We start from the raw sequence: 15,735 nt of genomic DNA on the forward strand, positions 1-15,735 counted from the left end.
TGACATTATCCATATACTATCTATATACTGCAGGGCGAGTGACACTATCCATATACTATCTATATACTGCAGGGCGAGGGACACTATATACTATCTATATACTTCTGGTGAGTGACACTATATACTATCTGTATACTATCTATATACTGCAGGGCGAGTGACACTATCCATATACTATCTATATACTGCAGGGCGAGTGACACTATATACTATCTATATACTGCAGGGCGAGTGACACTATCCATATACTATCTATATACTGCAGGGCGAGTGACACTATATACTATCTATATACTGCAGGGCGAGTGACACTATCCATATACTATATACTGCAGGGCGAGTGACACTATCCATATACTATATACTGCAGGGCGAGTGACACTATCCATATACTATCTATATACTGCAGGGCGAGTGACACTATCCATATACTATCTATATACTGCAGGGCGAGGGACACTATATACTATCTATATACTTCTGGTGAGTGACACTATATACTATCTGTATACTATCTATATACTGCAGGGCGAGTGACACTATCCATATACTATATACTGCAGGGCGAGTGACACTATATACTATCTATATACTGCAGGGCGAGTGACACTATATACTATCTGTATACTATCTATATACTGCAGGGCGAGTGACACTATCCATATACTATATACTGCAGGGCGAGTGACACTATATACTATCTATATACTTCTGGTGAGTGCCGCCTTTTATCCTTTATTCAGTGATCATACAGCATGTTTATTTCGGATTGAGCACCAGCACATAGCGGACCCAGCCTGAGATACTGCCATCTTGGAGTATATAGACTGTATACAGATAGTGTCACTCCTTCTCCCTCAGGATTATAGCTACTTATACACAAGCCTGGAATCTTCCTGTGCTCAGGGGTCATGTGACTGGCACTGGGGCCCCACCCACTGTTATGTAGTGAAAGGGGAGGGCAGAGAGGTCATGTGACTGTCAGACCGCCCCCTCTCCTCCTCCTCCTATCACATTTTCACTTTCATTTCTCCTGTGAGATTCTCTTCCTGGTTTCCTCTGTAGCCGCAGTATGAAGAGACGGAACGCAGACGGCTGGTAATACAGAGGATTATATAGCACTCAGGTCAGTACATTATATTATATTACACTACAGGGGAGGGGTCAGTGCTGGGTAACTGTATATTATATTACACTACAGGGGAGGGGTCAGTGCTGGGTAACTGTATATTATATTATATTACACTACAGGGGAGGGGTCAGTGCTGGGTAACTGTATATTATATTACACTACAGGGGAGGGGTCAGTGCTGGGTAACTGTATATTATATTATATTATACTACAGGGGGAGGGGTCAGTGCTGGGTAACTGTATATTATATTATATTACACTACAGGGGAGGGGGCAGTGCTGGGTAACTGTATATTATATTATATTACACTACAGGGGGAGGGGTCAGTGCTGGGTAAACTGTATATTATATTACACTACAGGGGAGGGGTCAGTGCTGGGTAACTGTATATTATATTACACTACAGGGGAGGGGTCAGTGCTGGGTAACTGTATATTATATTATATTACTCTACAGGGGAGGGGTCAGTGCTGGGTAACTGTATATTATATTATACTACAAGGGGAGGGGTCAGTGCTGGGTAACTGTATATTATATTATATTACACTACAGGGGAGGGGTCAGTGCTGGGTAACTGTATATTATATTATATTACACTACAGGGGGAGGGGTCAGTGCTGGGTAACTGTATATTATATTACACTACAGGGGAGGGGTCAGTGCTGGGTAACTGTATATTATATTATACTACAGGGGGAGGGGTCAGTGCTGGGTAACTGTATATTATATTACACTACAGGGGAGGGGTCAGTGCTGGGTAACTGTATATTATATTATATTACACTACAGGGGAGGGGTCAGTGCTGGGTAACTATATATTATATTACACTACAGGGGAGGGGTCAGTGCTGGGTAACTGTATATTATATTATATTACACTACAGGGGGAGGGGTCAGTGCTGGGTAACTGTATATTATATTATATTACACTACAGGGGAGGGGTCAGTGCTGGGTAACTGTATATTATATTACACTACAGGGGAGGGGTCAGTGCTGGGTAACTGTATATTATATTATATTACACTACAGGGGAGGGGTCAGTGCTGGGTAACTGTATATTATATTATACTACAGGGGAGGGGTCAGTGCTGGGTAACTGTATATTATATTACACTACAGGGGGAGGGGTCAGTGCTGGGTAACTGTATATTATATTATATACTACAGGGGAGGGGTCAGTGCTGGGTAACTGTATATTATATTACACTACAAGGGGAGGGGTCAGGCTGGTAACTGTATATTATATTATACTAAAGGGGAGGGGTCAGTGCTGGGTAAACTATATATTATATTATATTACACTACAGGGGGAGGGGGGCAGTGCTGGGTAACTATATTATATTACCTACAGGGAAGGGTCCAGTGCTGGGTAACTGTATATTATAATTATATTACACTACAGGGGAGGGGTCAGTGCTGGGTAACTGTATATTATATTAAAGTACACTACAGGGGAGGGGTCAGTGCTGGGTAACTTATATTATATTATATTACACCTACCAGGGAGGGGTCAGTGCTGGGTAACTGTATATTTTATTATATTACTCTACAGGGGGAGGGGTCAGTGCTGGGTAACTGTATATATATCACTACAGGGGAGGGGGCCAGTGCTGGGTAACTGTATATTATATTACACTACAGGGGAGGGGTCAGTGCTGGGTAACTATATATTATATTATATTACACTACAGGGGAGGTGTGCAGTGCTGGGTAACTATATTATATTATATTACACTACAGGGGGAGGGGTCAGTGCTGGGTAACTGTATATTATATTATATTACACTACAGGGGGAGGGGTCAGTGCTGGGTAACTGTATATTATATTACACTACAGGGGAGGGGTCAGTGCTGGGTAACTGTATATTATATTACACTACAGGGGAGGGGTCAGTGCTGGGTAACTGTATATATTATATTACACTACAGGGGAGGGGTCAGTGCTGGGTAACTGTATATTATATTACACTACAGGGGAAGGGGTCAGTGCTGGGTAACTGATATTATATTATATTACACTACAGGGGAGGGGTCAGTGCTGGGTAACTGTATATATTATATTAAACTACAGGGGGAGGGGTCAGTGCTGGGTAACTGTATATTATATTACACTACAGGGGAGGGGTCAGTGCTTGGGTAACTGTATATTATATTATATTACACTACAGGGGAGGGGTCCAGTGCTGGGTAACTATAATATTATATTACACTACAGGGGAGGGGTCAGTGCTGGGTAACTGTATATTATATAACACTACAGGGGAGGGGTCAGTGCTGGGTAACTGTATATTATATTACACTACAGGGGAGGGGTCAGTGCTGGGTAACTGTATATTATATTATATTATACTACAGGGGGAGGGGTCAGTGCTGGGTAACTATATATTATATTATATTACACTACAGGGGAGGGGTCAGTGCTGGGTAACTATATTATATTATATTACACTACAGGGGAGGGGTCAGTGCTGGGTAACTGTATATTATATTATATTACACTACAGGGGAGGGGTCAGTGCTGGGTAACTGTATATTATATTACACTACAGGGGAGGGGTCAGTGCTGGGTAACTGTATATTATATTACACTACAGGGGAGGGGTCAGTGCTGGGTAACTGTATATTATATTATATTACACTACAGGGGGAGGGGTCAGTGCTGGGTAACTGTATATTATATTATATTACACTACAGGGGGAGGGGTGAGTGCTGGGTAACTGTATATTATATTACACTACAGGGGGAGGGGTCAGTGCTGGGTAACTGTATATTATATTATATTACACTACAGGGGAGGGGTCAGTGCTGGGTAACTGTATATTATATTATATTACACTACAGGGGAGGGGTCAGTGCTGGGTAACTGTATATTATATTATATTACACTACAGGGGAGGGGTCAGTGCTGGGTAACTGTATATTATATTACACTACAGGGGAGGGGTCAGTGGCTGGGTAACTGTATATTATATATATTACACTACAGGGGGAGGGGTCAGTGCTGGGTAACTGTATATTATATATTACACTACAGGGGGAGGGGTCAGTGCTGGGTAACTGTATATTATATTATATCACTACAGGGGAGGGGGTCAGTGCTGGGTAACTGTATATTATATATTACACTACAGGGGAGGGGTCAGTGCTGGGTAACTGTATATTATATTACACTACAGGGGAGGGGTCAGTGCTGGGTAACTGTATATTATATTACACTACAGGGGAGGGGTCAGTGCTGGGTAACTGTATATTATATTACACTACAGGGGAGGGGTCAGTGCTGGGTAACTATATATTATATTACACTACAGGGGAGGGATCAGTGCTGGGTAACTGTATATTATATTATATTACACTACAGGGGAGGGGTCAGTGCTGGGTAACTGTATATTATATTACACTACAGGGGAGGGGTCAGTGCTGGGTAACTGTATATTATATTACACTACAGGGGAGGGGTCAGTGCTGGGTAACTGTATATTATATTATATTACACTACAGGGGAGGGGTCAGTGCTGGGTAACTATATATTATATTACACTACAGGGGAGGGGTCAGTGCTGGGTAACTGTATATTATATTATATTACAGGGGAGGGGTCAGTGCTGGGTAACTGTATATTATATTACACTACAGGGGAGGGGTCAGTGCTGGGTAACTGTATATTATATTACACTACAGGGGAGGGGTCAGTGCTGGATAACTGTATATTATATTATATTACACTACAGGGGAGGGGTCAGTGCTGGGTAACTGTATATTATATTACACTACAGGGGAGGGGTCAGTGCTGGGTAACTGTATATTATATTATATTACACTACAGGGGAGGGGTCAGTACTGGGTAACTGTATATTATATTACACTACAGGGGAGGGGTCAGTGCTGGGTAACTGTATATTATATTACACTACAGGGGAGGGGTCAGTGCTGGGTAACTGTATATTATATTACACTACAGGGGAGGGGTCAGTGCTGGGTAACTGTATATTATATTACACTACAGGGGAGGGGTCAGTGCTGGGTAACTGTATATTATATTATATTACACTACAGGGGAGGGGTCAGTGCTGGGTAACTGTATATTATATTACACTACAGGGGAGGGGTCAGTGCTGGGTAACTGTATATTATATTATATTACACTACAGGGGGAGGGGTCAGTGCTGGGTAACTATATATTATATTACACTACAGGGGAGGGGTCAGTGCTGGGTAACTGTATATTATATTATATTATATTACACTACAGGGGAGGGGTCAGTGCTGGGTAACTATATTATATTACACTACAGGGGAGGGGTCAGTGCTGGGTAACTGTATATTATATTACACTACAGGGGAGGGGTCAGTGCTGGGTAACTGTATATTATATTACACTACAGGGGAGGGGTCAGTGCTGGGTAACTGTATATTATATTACACTACAGGGGAGGGGTCAGTGCTGGGTAACTGTATATTATATTACACTACAGGGGGAGGGGTCAGTGCTGGGTAACTGTATATTATATTACACTACAGGGGAGGGGTCAGTGCTGGGTAACTGTATATTATATTATATTACACTACAGGGGAGGGGTCAGTGCTGGGATAACTGTATATTATATTACACTACAGGGGAGGGGTCAGTGCTGGGTAACTTTATATTATATTACACTACAGGGGAGGGGTCAGTGCTGGGTAACTGTATATTATATTACACTACAGGGGAGGGGTCAGTGCTGGATAACTGTATATTATATTACACTACAGGGGAGGGGTCAGTGCTGGGTAACTGTATATTATATTACACTACAGGGGAGGGGTCAGTGCTGGGTAACTGTATATTATATTACACTACAGGGGAGGGGTCAGTGCTGGGTAACTGTATATTATATTATATTACACTACAGGGGAGGGGTCAGTGCTGGGTAACTGTATATTATATTATACTACAGGGGAGGGGTCAGTGCTGGGTAACTGTATATTATATTACACTACAGGGGAGGGGTCAGTGCTGGGTAACTGTATATTATATTACACTACAGGGGAGGGGTCAGTGCTGGGTAACTGTATATTATATTACACTACAGGGGAGGGGTCAGTGCTGGGTAACTGTATATTATATTACACTACAGGGGAGGGGTCAGTGCTGGGTAACTGTATATTATATTACACTACAGGGGAGGGGTCAGTGCTGGGTAACTTATATTATATTACACTACAGGGGAGGGGGTCAGTGCTGGGATAACTGTATATATATTACACTACAGGGGAGGGGTCAGTGTGGGTAACTGTATATATATATTAAACTACAGGGGAGAGGGTCAGTGCTGGGGTAACTGTATATTATATTACACTACAGGGGAGGGGTCAGTGCTGGGTAACTGTATATTATATTATACTACAGGGGGAGGGGTCAGTGCTGGGTAACTGTATATTATATTATATTACACTACAGGGGAGGGGTCAGTGCTGGTAACTGTATATTATATTACACTACAGGGGGAGGGGTCAGTGCTGAGTAACTGTATATTATGTTATATTACACTACAGGGGAGGGGTCAGTGCTGGGTAACTGTATATTATATTACACTACAGGGGGAGGGGTCAGTGCTGGGTAACTGTATATTATATTATATTACTCTACAGGGGAGGGGTCAGTGCTGGGTAACTATATTATATTACACTACAGGGGAGGGGTCAGTGCTGGGTAACTGTATATTATATTATATTACACTACAGGGGAGGGGTCAGTGCTGGGTAACTGTATATTATATTACACTACAGGGGAGGGGTCAGTGCTGGGTAACTGTATATTATATTACACTACAGGGGAGGGGTCAGTGCTGGGTAACTGTATATTATATTACACTACAGGGGAGGGGTCAGTGCTGGGTAACTGTATATTATATTATATTACACTACAGGGGAGGGGTCAGTGCTGGGTAACTGTATATTATATTACACTACAGGGGAGGGGTCAGTGCTGGGTAACTGTATATTATATTACACTACAGGGGAGGGGTCAGTGCTGGGTAACTGTATATTATATTACACTACAGGGGAGGGGTCAGTGCTGGGTAACTGTATATTATATTATATTACACTACAGGGGAGGGGTCAGTGCTGGGTAACTGTATATTATATTATATTACACTACAGGGGAGGGGTCAGTGCTGGGTAACTGTATATTATATTATACTACAGGGGAGGGGTCAGTGCTGGGTAACTGTATATTATATTATATTACACTACAGGGGAGGGGTCAGTGCTGGGTAACTGTATATTATATTATATTACACTACAGGGGAGGGGTCAGTGCTGGGTAACTGTATATTATATTATATTACACTACAGGGGAGGGGTCAGTGCTGGTAACTGTATATTATATTATATTACACTACAGGGGAAGGGTCAGTGCTGGGTAACTGTATATTATATTATATTACACTACAGGGGAGGGGTCAGTGCTGGGTAACTATATTATATTACACTACAGGGGAGGGGTCAGTGCTGGGTAACTATATTATATTACACTACAGGGGAGGGGTCAGTGCTGGGTAACTATATATTATATTACACTACAGGGGGAGGCGTCAGTGCTGGGTAACTGTATATTATATTATATTACACTACAGGGGAGGGGTCAGTGCTGGGTAACTGTATATTATATTACACTACAGGGGAGGGGTCAGTGCTGGGTAACTGTATATTATATTATATTACACTACAGGGGAGGGGTCAGTGCTGGGTAACTGTATATTATATTATATTACACTACAGGGGAGGGGTCAGTGCTGGGTAACTGTATATTATATTACACTACAGGGGAGGGGTCAGTGCTGGGTAACTGTATATTATATTATATTACACTACAGGGGAGGGGTCAGTGCTGGGTAACTGTATATTATATTATATTACACTACAGGGGAGGGGTCAGTGCTGGGTAACTGTATATTATATTACACTACAGGGGAGGGGTCAGTGCTGGGTAACTGTATATTATATTATATTACACTACAGGGGAAGGGTCAGTGCTGGGTAACTATATTATATTATATTACACTACAGGGGAGGGGTCAGTGCTGGGTAACTGTATATTATATTATATTACACTACAGGGGAGGGGTCAGTGCTGGTAACTGTATATTATATTATATTACACTACAGGGGAGGGGTCAGTGCTGGGTAACTGTATATTATATTACACTACAGGGGAGGGGTCAGTGCTGGGTAACTGTATATTATATTACACTACAGGGGAGGGGTCAGTACTGGGTAACTGTATATTATATTACACTACAGGGGAGGGGTCAGTGCTGGGTAACTGTATATTATATTACACTACAGGGGGAGGCGTCAGTGCTGGGTAACTGTATATAATATTATATTACACTACAGGGGAGGGGGCAGTGCTGGGTAACTGTATATTATATTACACTACAGGGGAGGGGTCAGTGCTGGGTAACTGTATATTATATTACACTACAGGGGAGGGGTCAGTGCTGGGTAACTGTATATTATATTACACTACAGGGGAGGGGTCAGTGCTGGGTAACTGTATATTATATTACACTACAGGGGAGGGGTCAGTGCTGGGTAACTGTATATTATATTATATTACACTACAGGGGAGGGGACAGTGCTGGGTAACTGTATATTATATTACACTACAGGGGAGGGGTCAGTGCTGGGTAACTGTATATTATATTATATTACACTACAGGGGGAGGCGTCAGTGCTGGGTAACTGTATATTATATTATATTACACTACAGGGGAGGGGTCAGTGCTGGGTAACTGTATATTATATTACACTACAGGGGGAGGGGTCAGTGCTGGGTAACTGTATATTATATTACACTACAGGGGAGGGGTCAGTGCTGGGTAACTGTATATTATATTATATTACACTACAGGGGAGGGGTCAGTGCTGGGTAACTGTATATTATATTACACTACAGGGGAGGGGTCAGTGCTGGGTACTGTATATTATATTACACTACAGGGGAGGGGTCAGTGCTGGGTAACTGTATATTATATTACACTACAGGGGAGGGGTCAGTGCTGGGTAACTGTATATTATATTACACTACAGGGGAGGGGTCAGTGCTGGGTAACTGTATATTATATTATATTACACTACAGGGGGAGGGGTCAGTGCTGGGTAACTGTATATTATATTATATTACACTACAGGGGAGGGGTCAGTGCTGGGTAACTGTATATTATATTACACTACAGGGGAGGGGTCAGTGCTGGGTAACTGTATATTATATTATATTACACTACAGGGGGAGGGGTCAGTGCTGGGTAACTGTATATTATATTACACTACAGGGGAGGGGCCAGTGCTGGGTAACTGTATATTATATTATACTACAGTGGAGGGGGCAGTGCTGGGTAACTGTATATTATATTATACTACAGGGGAGGGGTCAGTGCTGGGTAACTGTATATTATATTATATTACACTACAGGGGAGGGGTCAGTGCTGGGTAACTGTATATTATATTATATTACACTACAGGGGAGGGGTCAGTGCTGAGTAACTATATATTATATTACACTACAGGGGAGGGGTCAGTGCTGGGTAACTGTATATTATATTACACTACAGGGGAGGGGTCAGTGCTGGGTAACTGTATATTATATTACACTACAGGGGAGGGGTCAGTGCTGGGTAACTGTATATTATATTACACTACAGGGGAGGGGTCAGTGTTGGGTAACTGTATATTATATTATATTACACTACAGGGGAGGGGTCAGTGCTGGGTAACTGTATATTATATTATATTACACTACAGGGGAGGGGTCAGTGCTGGGTAACTGTATATTATATTATATTATACTACAGGGGGAGGGGTCAGTGCTGGGTAACTGTATATTATATTATATTACACTACAGGGGAGGGGTCAGTGCTGGGTAACTGTATATTATATTATATTATACTACAGGGGAGGGGTCAGTGCTGGGTAACTGTATATTATATTATATTACACTACAGGGGAGGAGTCAGTGCTGGATAACTGTATATTATATTATATTACACTACAGGGGAAGGGTCAGTGCTGGGTAACTATATTATATTACACTACAGGGGAGGGGTCAGTGCTGGGTAACTGTATATTATATTACACTACAGGGGAGGGGTCAGTGCTGGGTAACTGTATATTATATTACACTACAGGGGAGGGGTCAGTGCTGGGTAACTGTATATTATATTACACTACAGGGGAGGAGTCAGTGCTGGGTAACTGTATATTATATTATATTACACTATAGGGGAAGGGTCAGTGCTGGGTAACTATATTATATTATATTACACTACAGGGGAGGGGTCAGTGCTGGGTAACTGTATATTATATTACACTACAGGGGAGGGGTCAGTGCTGGGTAACTATATATTATATTACACTACAGGGGAGGGGTCAGTGCTGGGTAACTGTATATTATATTATATTACACTACAGGGGAGGGGTCAGTGCTGGGTAACTGTATATTATATTACACTACAGGGGAGGGGTCAGTGCTGGGTAACTGTATATTATATTACACTACAGGGGAGGGGTCAGTGCTGGTAACTGTATATTATATTATATTACACTACAGGGGAGGGGTCAGTGCTGGGTAACTGTATATTATATTATATTACACTACAGGGGAGGGGTCAGTGCTGGGTAACTGTATATTATATTACACTACAGGGGAGGGGTCAGTGCTGGGTAACTGTATATTATATTATATTACACTACAGGGGAGGGGTCAGTGCTGGGTAACTGTATATATTATATTACACTACAGGGGAGGGGTCAGTGCTGGGTAACTGTATATTATATTACACTACAGGGGAGGGGTCAGTGCTGGGTAACTGTATATTATATTATATTACACTACAGGGGAGGGGTCAGTGCTGGGTAACTGTATATTATATTATATTACACTACAGGGGAGGGGTCAGTGCTGGGTAACTGTATATTATATTATATTACACTACAGGGGAGGGGTCAGTGCTGGGTAACTGTATATTATATTACACTACAGGGGGAGGCGTCAGTGCTGGGTAACTGTATATTATATTATATTACACTACAGGGGAGGGGTCAGTGCTGGGTAACTGTATATTATATTACACTACAGGGGGAGGCGTCAGTGCTGGGTAACTGTATATTATATTACACTACAGGGGAGGGGTCAGTGCTGGGTAACTGTATATTATATTATATTACACTACAGGGGAAGGGTCAGTGCTGGGTAACTATATTATATTATATTACACTACAGGGGAGGGGTCAGTGCTGGGTAACTGTATATTATATTACACTACAGGGGAGGGGTCAGTGCTGGGTAACTGTATATTATATTACACTACAGGGGAGGAGTCAGTGCTGGGTAACTGTATATTATATTATATTACACTACAGGGGAAGGGTCAGTGCTGGGTAACTATATTATATTATATTACACTACAGGGGAGGGGTCAGTGCTGGGTAACTGTATATTATATTACACTACAGGGGAGGGGTCAGTGCTGGGTAACTGTATATTATATTACACTACAGGGGGAGGCGTCAGTGCTGGGTAACTGTATATTATATTATATTACACTACAGGGGAGGGGTCAGTGCTGGGTAACTGTATATTATATTACACTACAGGGGAGGGGTCAGTGCTGGGTAACTGTATATTATATTACACTACAGGGGAGGGGTCAGTGCTGGGTAACTGTATATTATATTACACTACAGGGGAGGGGTCAGTGCTGGGTAACTGTATATTATATTATATTACACTACAGGGGAGGGGTCAGTGCTGGTAACTGTATATTATATTATATTACACTACAGGGGAGGGGTCAGTGCTGGGTAACTGTATATTATATTATATTACACTGCAGGGGAGGGGTCAGTGCTGGGTAACTGTATATTATATTACACTACAGGGGGAGGCGTCAGTGCTGGGTAACTGTATATTATATTATATTACACTACAGGGGAGGGGTCAGTGCTGGGTAACTGTATATTATATTATATTACACTACAGGGGAGGGGTCAGTGCTGGGTAACTGTATATTATATTACACTACAGGGGAGGGGTCAGTGCTGGGTAACTGTATATTATATTATATTACACTACAGGGGGAGGGGTCAGTGCTGGGTAACTGTATATTATATTACACTACAGGGGAGGGGTCAGTGCTGGGTAACTATATTATATTATATTACACTACAGGGGAGGGGTCAGTGCTGGGTAACTGTATATTATATTATATTACACTACAGGGGAGGGGTCAGTGCTGGGTAACTGTATATTATATTATATTACACTACAGGGGAGGGGTCAGTGCTGGTAACTGTATATTATATTATATTACACTACAGGGGAGGGGTCAGTGCTGGGTAACTGTATATTATATTATATTACACTACAGGGGAGGGGTCAGTGCTGGGTAACTGTATATTATATTATATTACACTACAGGGGAGGGGTCAGTGCTGGGTAACTGTATATTATATTATATTACACTACAGGGGAGGGGTCAGTGCTGGGTAACTGTATATTATATTACACTACAGGGGAGGGCGTCAGTGCTGGGTAACTGTATATTATATTACACTACAGGGGAGGGGTCAGTGCTGGGTAACTGTATATTATATTATATTACACTACAGGGGAGGGGTCAGTGCTGGGGTAACTGTATATTATATTACACTACAGGGGAGGGGTCAGTGCTGGGTAACTGTATATTATATTACACTACAGGGGAGGGGTCAGTGCTGGGTAACTGTATATTATATTATATTACACTACAGGGGGAGGCGTCAGTGCTGGGTAACTGTATATTATATTATATTACACTACAGGGGAGGGGTCAGTGCTGGGTAACTGTATATTATATTACACTACAGGGGAGGCGGTCAGTGCTGGGTAACTGTATATTATATTACACTACAGGGGAGGGGTCAGTGCTGGGTAACTGTATATTATATTATATTACACTACAGGGGAGGGGTCAGTGCTGGGTAACTGTATATTATATTACACTACAGGGGAGGGGTCAGTGCTGGGTAACTGTATATTATATTATATTACACTACAGGGGGAGGGGTCAGTGCTGGGTAACTGTATATTATATTATATTACACTACAGGGGAGGGGTCAGTGCTGGGTAACTGTATATTATATTACACTACAGGGGAGGGGTCAGTGCTGGGTAACTGTATATTATATTATATTACACTACAGGGGGAGGGGTCAGTGCTGGGTAACTGTATATTATATTATACTACAGGGGAGGGGTCAGTGCTGGGTAACTGTATATTATATTATATTACACTACAGGGGAGGGGTCAGTGCTGGGTAACTGTATATTATATTATATTACACTACAGGGGAGGGGTCAGTGCTGGGTAACTGTATATTATATTATACTACAGGGGAGGGGTCAGTGCTGGGTAACTGTATATTATATTATATTACACTACAGGGGAGGGGTCAGTGCTGGGTAACTGTATATTATATTATATTACACTACAGGGGAGGGGTCAGTGCTGGGTAACTGTATATTATATTACACTACAGGGGAGGGGTCAGTGCTGGGTAACTGTATATTATATTATACTACAGGGGAGGGGTCAGTGCTGGGTAACTGTATATTATATTATACTACAGGGGAGGGGTCAGTGCTGGGTAACTGTATATTATATTACACTACAGGGGAGGGGTCAGTGCTGGGTAACTGTATATTATATTATATTACACTACAGGGGAGGGGTCAGTGCTGGAGTAACTATATATTATATTACACTACAGGGGAGGGGTCAGTGCTGGGTAACTGTATATTATATTACACTACAGGGGAGGGGTCAGTGCTGGGTAACTGTATATTATTATATTACACTACAGGGGAGGGGTCAGTGCTGGGTAACTGTATATTATATTATATTACACTACAGGGGAGGGGTCAGTGCTGGGTAACTGTATATTATATTATATTACACTACAGGGGAGGGGTCAGTGCTGGGTAACTGTATATTATATTATATTACACTACAGGGGGAGGGGTCAGTGCTGGGTAACTGTATATATTATATTACACTACAGGGGAGGGGTCAGTGCTGGGTAACTGTATATTATATTACACTACAGGGGAGGGGTCAGTGCTGGGTAACTGTATATTATATTATACTACAGGGGAGGGGTCAGTGCTGGGTAACTGTATATTATATATATACACTACAGGGGAGGAGTCAGTGCTGGATAACTGTATATATATTATATTACACTACAGGGGAGGGGTCAGTGCTGGGTAACTGTATATTATATTACACTACAGGGGAGGGGTCAGTGCTGGGTAACTGTATATTATATTACACTACAGGGGAGGGGTCAGTGCTGGGTAACTGTATATTATATTACACTACAGGGGAGGGGTCAGTGCTGGGTAACTGTATATTATATTACACTACAGGGGAGGGGTCAGTGCTGGGTAACTGTATATTATATTATATTACACTACAGGGGAGGGGTCAGTGCTGGGTAACTGTATATTATATTACACTACAGGGGAGGGGTCAGTGCTGGGTAACTGTATATTATATTACACTACAGGGGAAGGGTCAGTGCTGGGTAACTATATTATATTATATTACACTACAGGGGAGGGGTCAGTGCTGGGTAACTGTATATTATATTACACTGCAGGGGAGGGGTCAGTGCTGGGTAACTATATATTATATTACACTACAGGGGAGGGGTCAGTGCTGGGTAACTGTATATTATATTATATTACACTACAGGGGAGGGGTCAGTGCTGGGTAACTGTATATTATATTACACTACAGGGGAGGGGTCAGTGCTGGGTAACTGTATATTATATTATATTACACTACAGGGGAGGGGTCAGTGCTGGGTAACTGTATATTATATTATATTACACTACAGGGGAGGGGTCAGTGCTGGGTAACTGTATATTATATTACACTACAGGGGAGGGGTCAGTGCTGGGTAACTGTATATTATATTATATTATATTACACTACAGGGGAGGGGTCAGTGCTGGGTAACTATATTATATTACACTACAAGGGGAGGGGTCAGTGCTGGGTAACTGTATATTATATTACACTACAGGGGAGGGGTCAGTGCTGGGTAACTGTATATTATATTATATTACACTACAGGGGAGGGGTCAGTGCTGGGTAACTATATTATATTACACTACAGGGGAGGGGTCAGTGCTGGGTAACTGTATATTATATTACACTACAGGGGAGGGGTCAGTGCTGGGTAACTGTATATTATATTATATTACACTACAGGGGAAGGGTCAGTGCTGGGTAACTGTATATTATATTACAGGGGAGGGGTCAGTGCTGGGTAACTGTATATTATATTATATTACACTACAGGGGGAGGGGTCAGTGCTGGGTAACTGTATATTATATTATATTACACTACAGGGGAGGGGTCAGTGCTGGGTAACTGTATATTATATTACACTACAGGGGAGGGGTCAGTGCTGGGTAACTATATATTATATTACACTACAGGGGAGGGGTCAGTGCTGGGTAACTGTATATTATATTATATTACACTACAGGGGAGGGGTCAGT

At 42.1% G+C, this 15,735-nt stretch overlaps 1 protein-coding gene across 1 annotated transcript in view; it reads left to right on the forward strand.

The window, feature by feature from the left end:
* The first annotated feature begins 1,029 nt into the window (after nt 1-1,029).
* PARP10 (poly(ADP-ribose) polymerase family member 10) overlaps nt 1,030-15,735 on the forward strand; it is an 89,619-nt gene continuing 74,913 nt past the window's right edge. Inside the window, 1 exon segment of the mRNA XM_069956849.1 lies at nt 1,030-1,126. The gene's annotated coding sequence lies outside the window, so the exon portion shown is untranslated.

This window comes from Dendropsophus ebraccatus, chromosome 2, assembly GCF_027789765.1.
Source record: "Dendropsophus ebraccatus isolate aDenEbr1 chromosome 2, aDenEbr1.pat, whole genome shotgun sequence".
Classification (NCBI taxonomy): domain Eukaryota; kingdom Metazoa; phylum Chordata; class Amphibia; order Anura; family Hylidae; genus Dendropsophus; species Dendropsophus ebraccatus.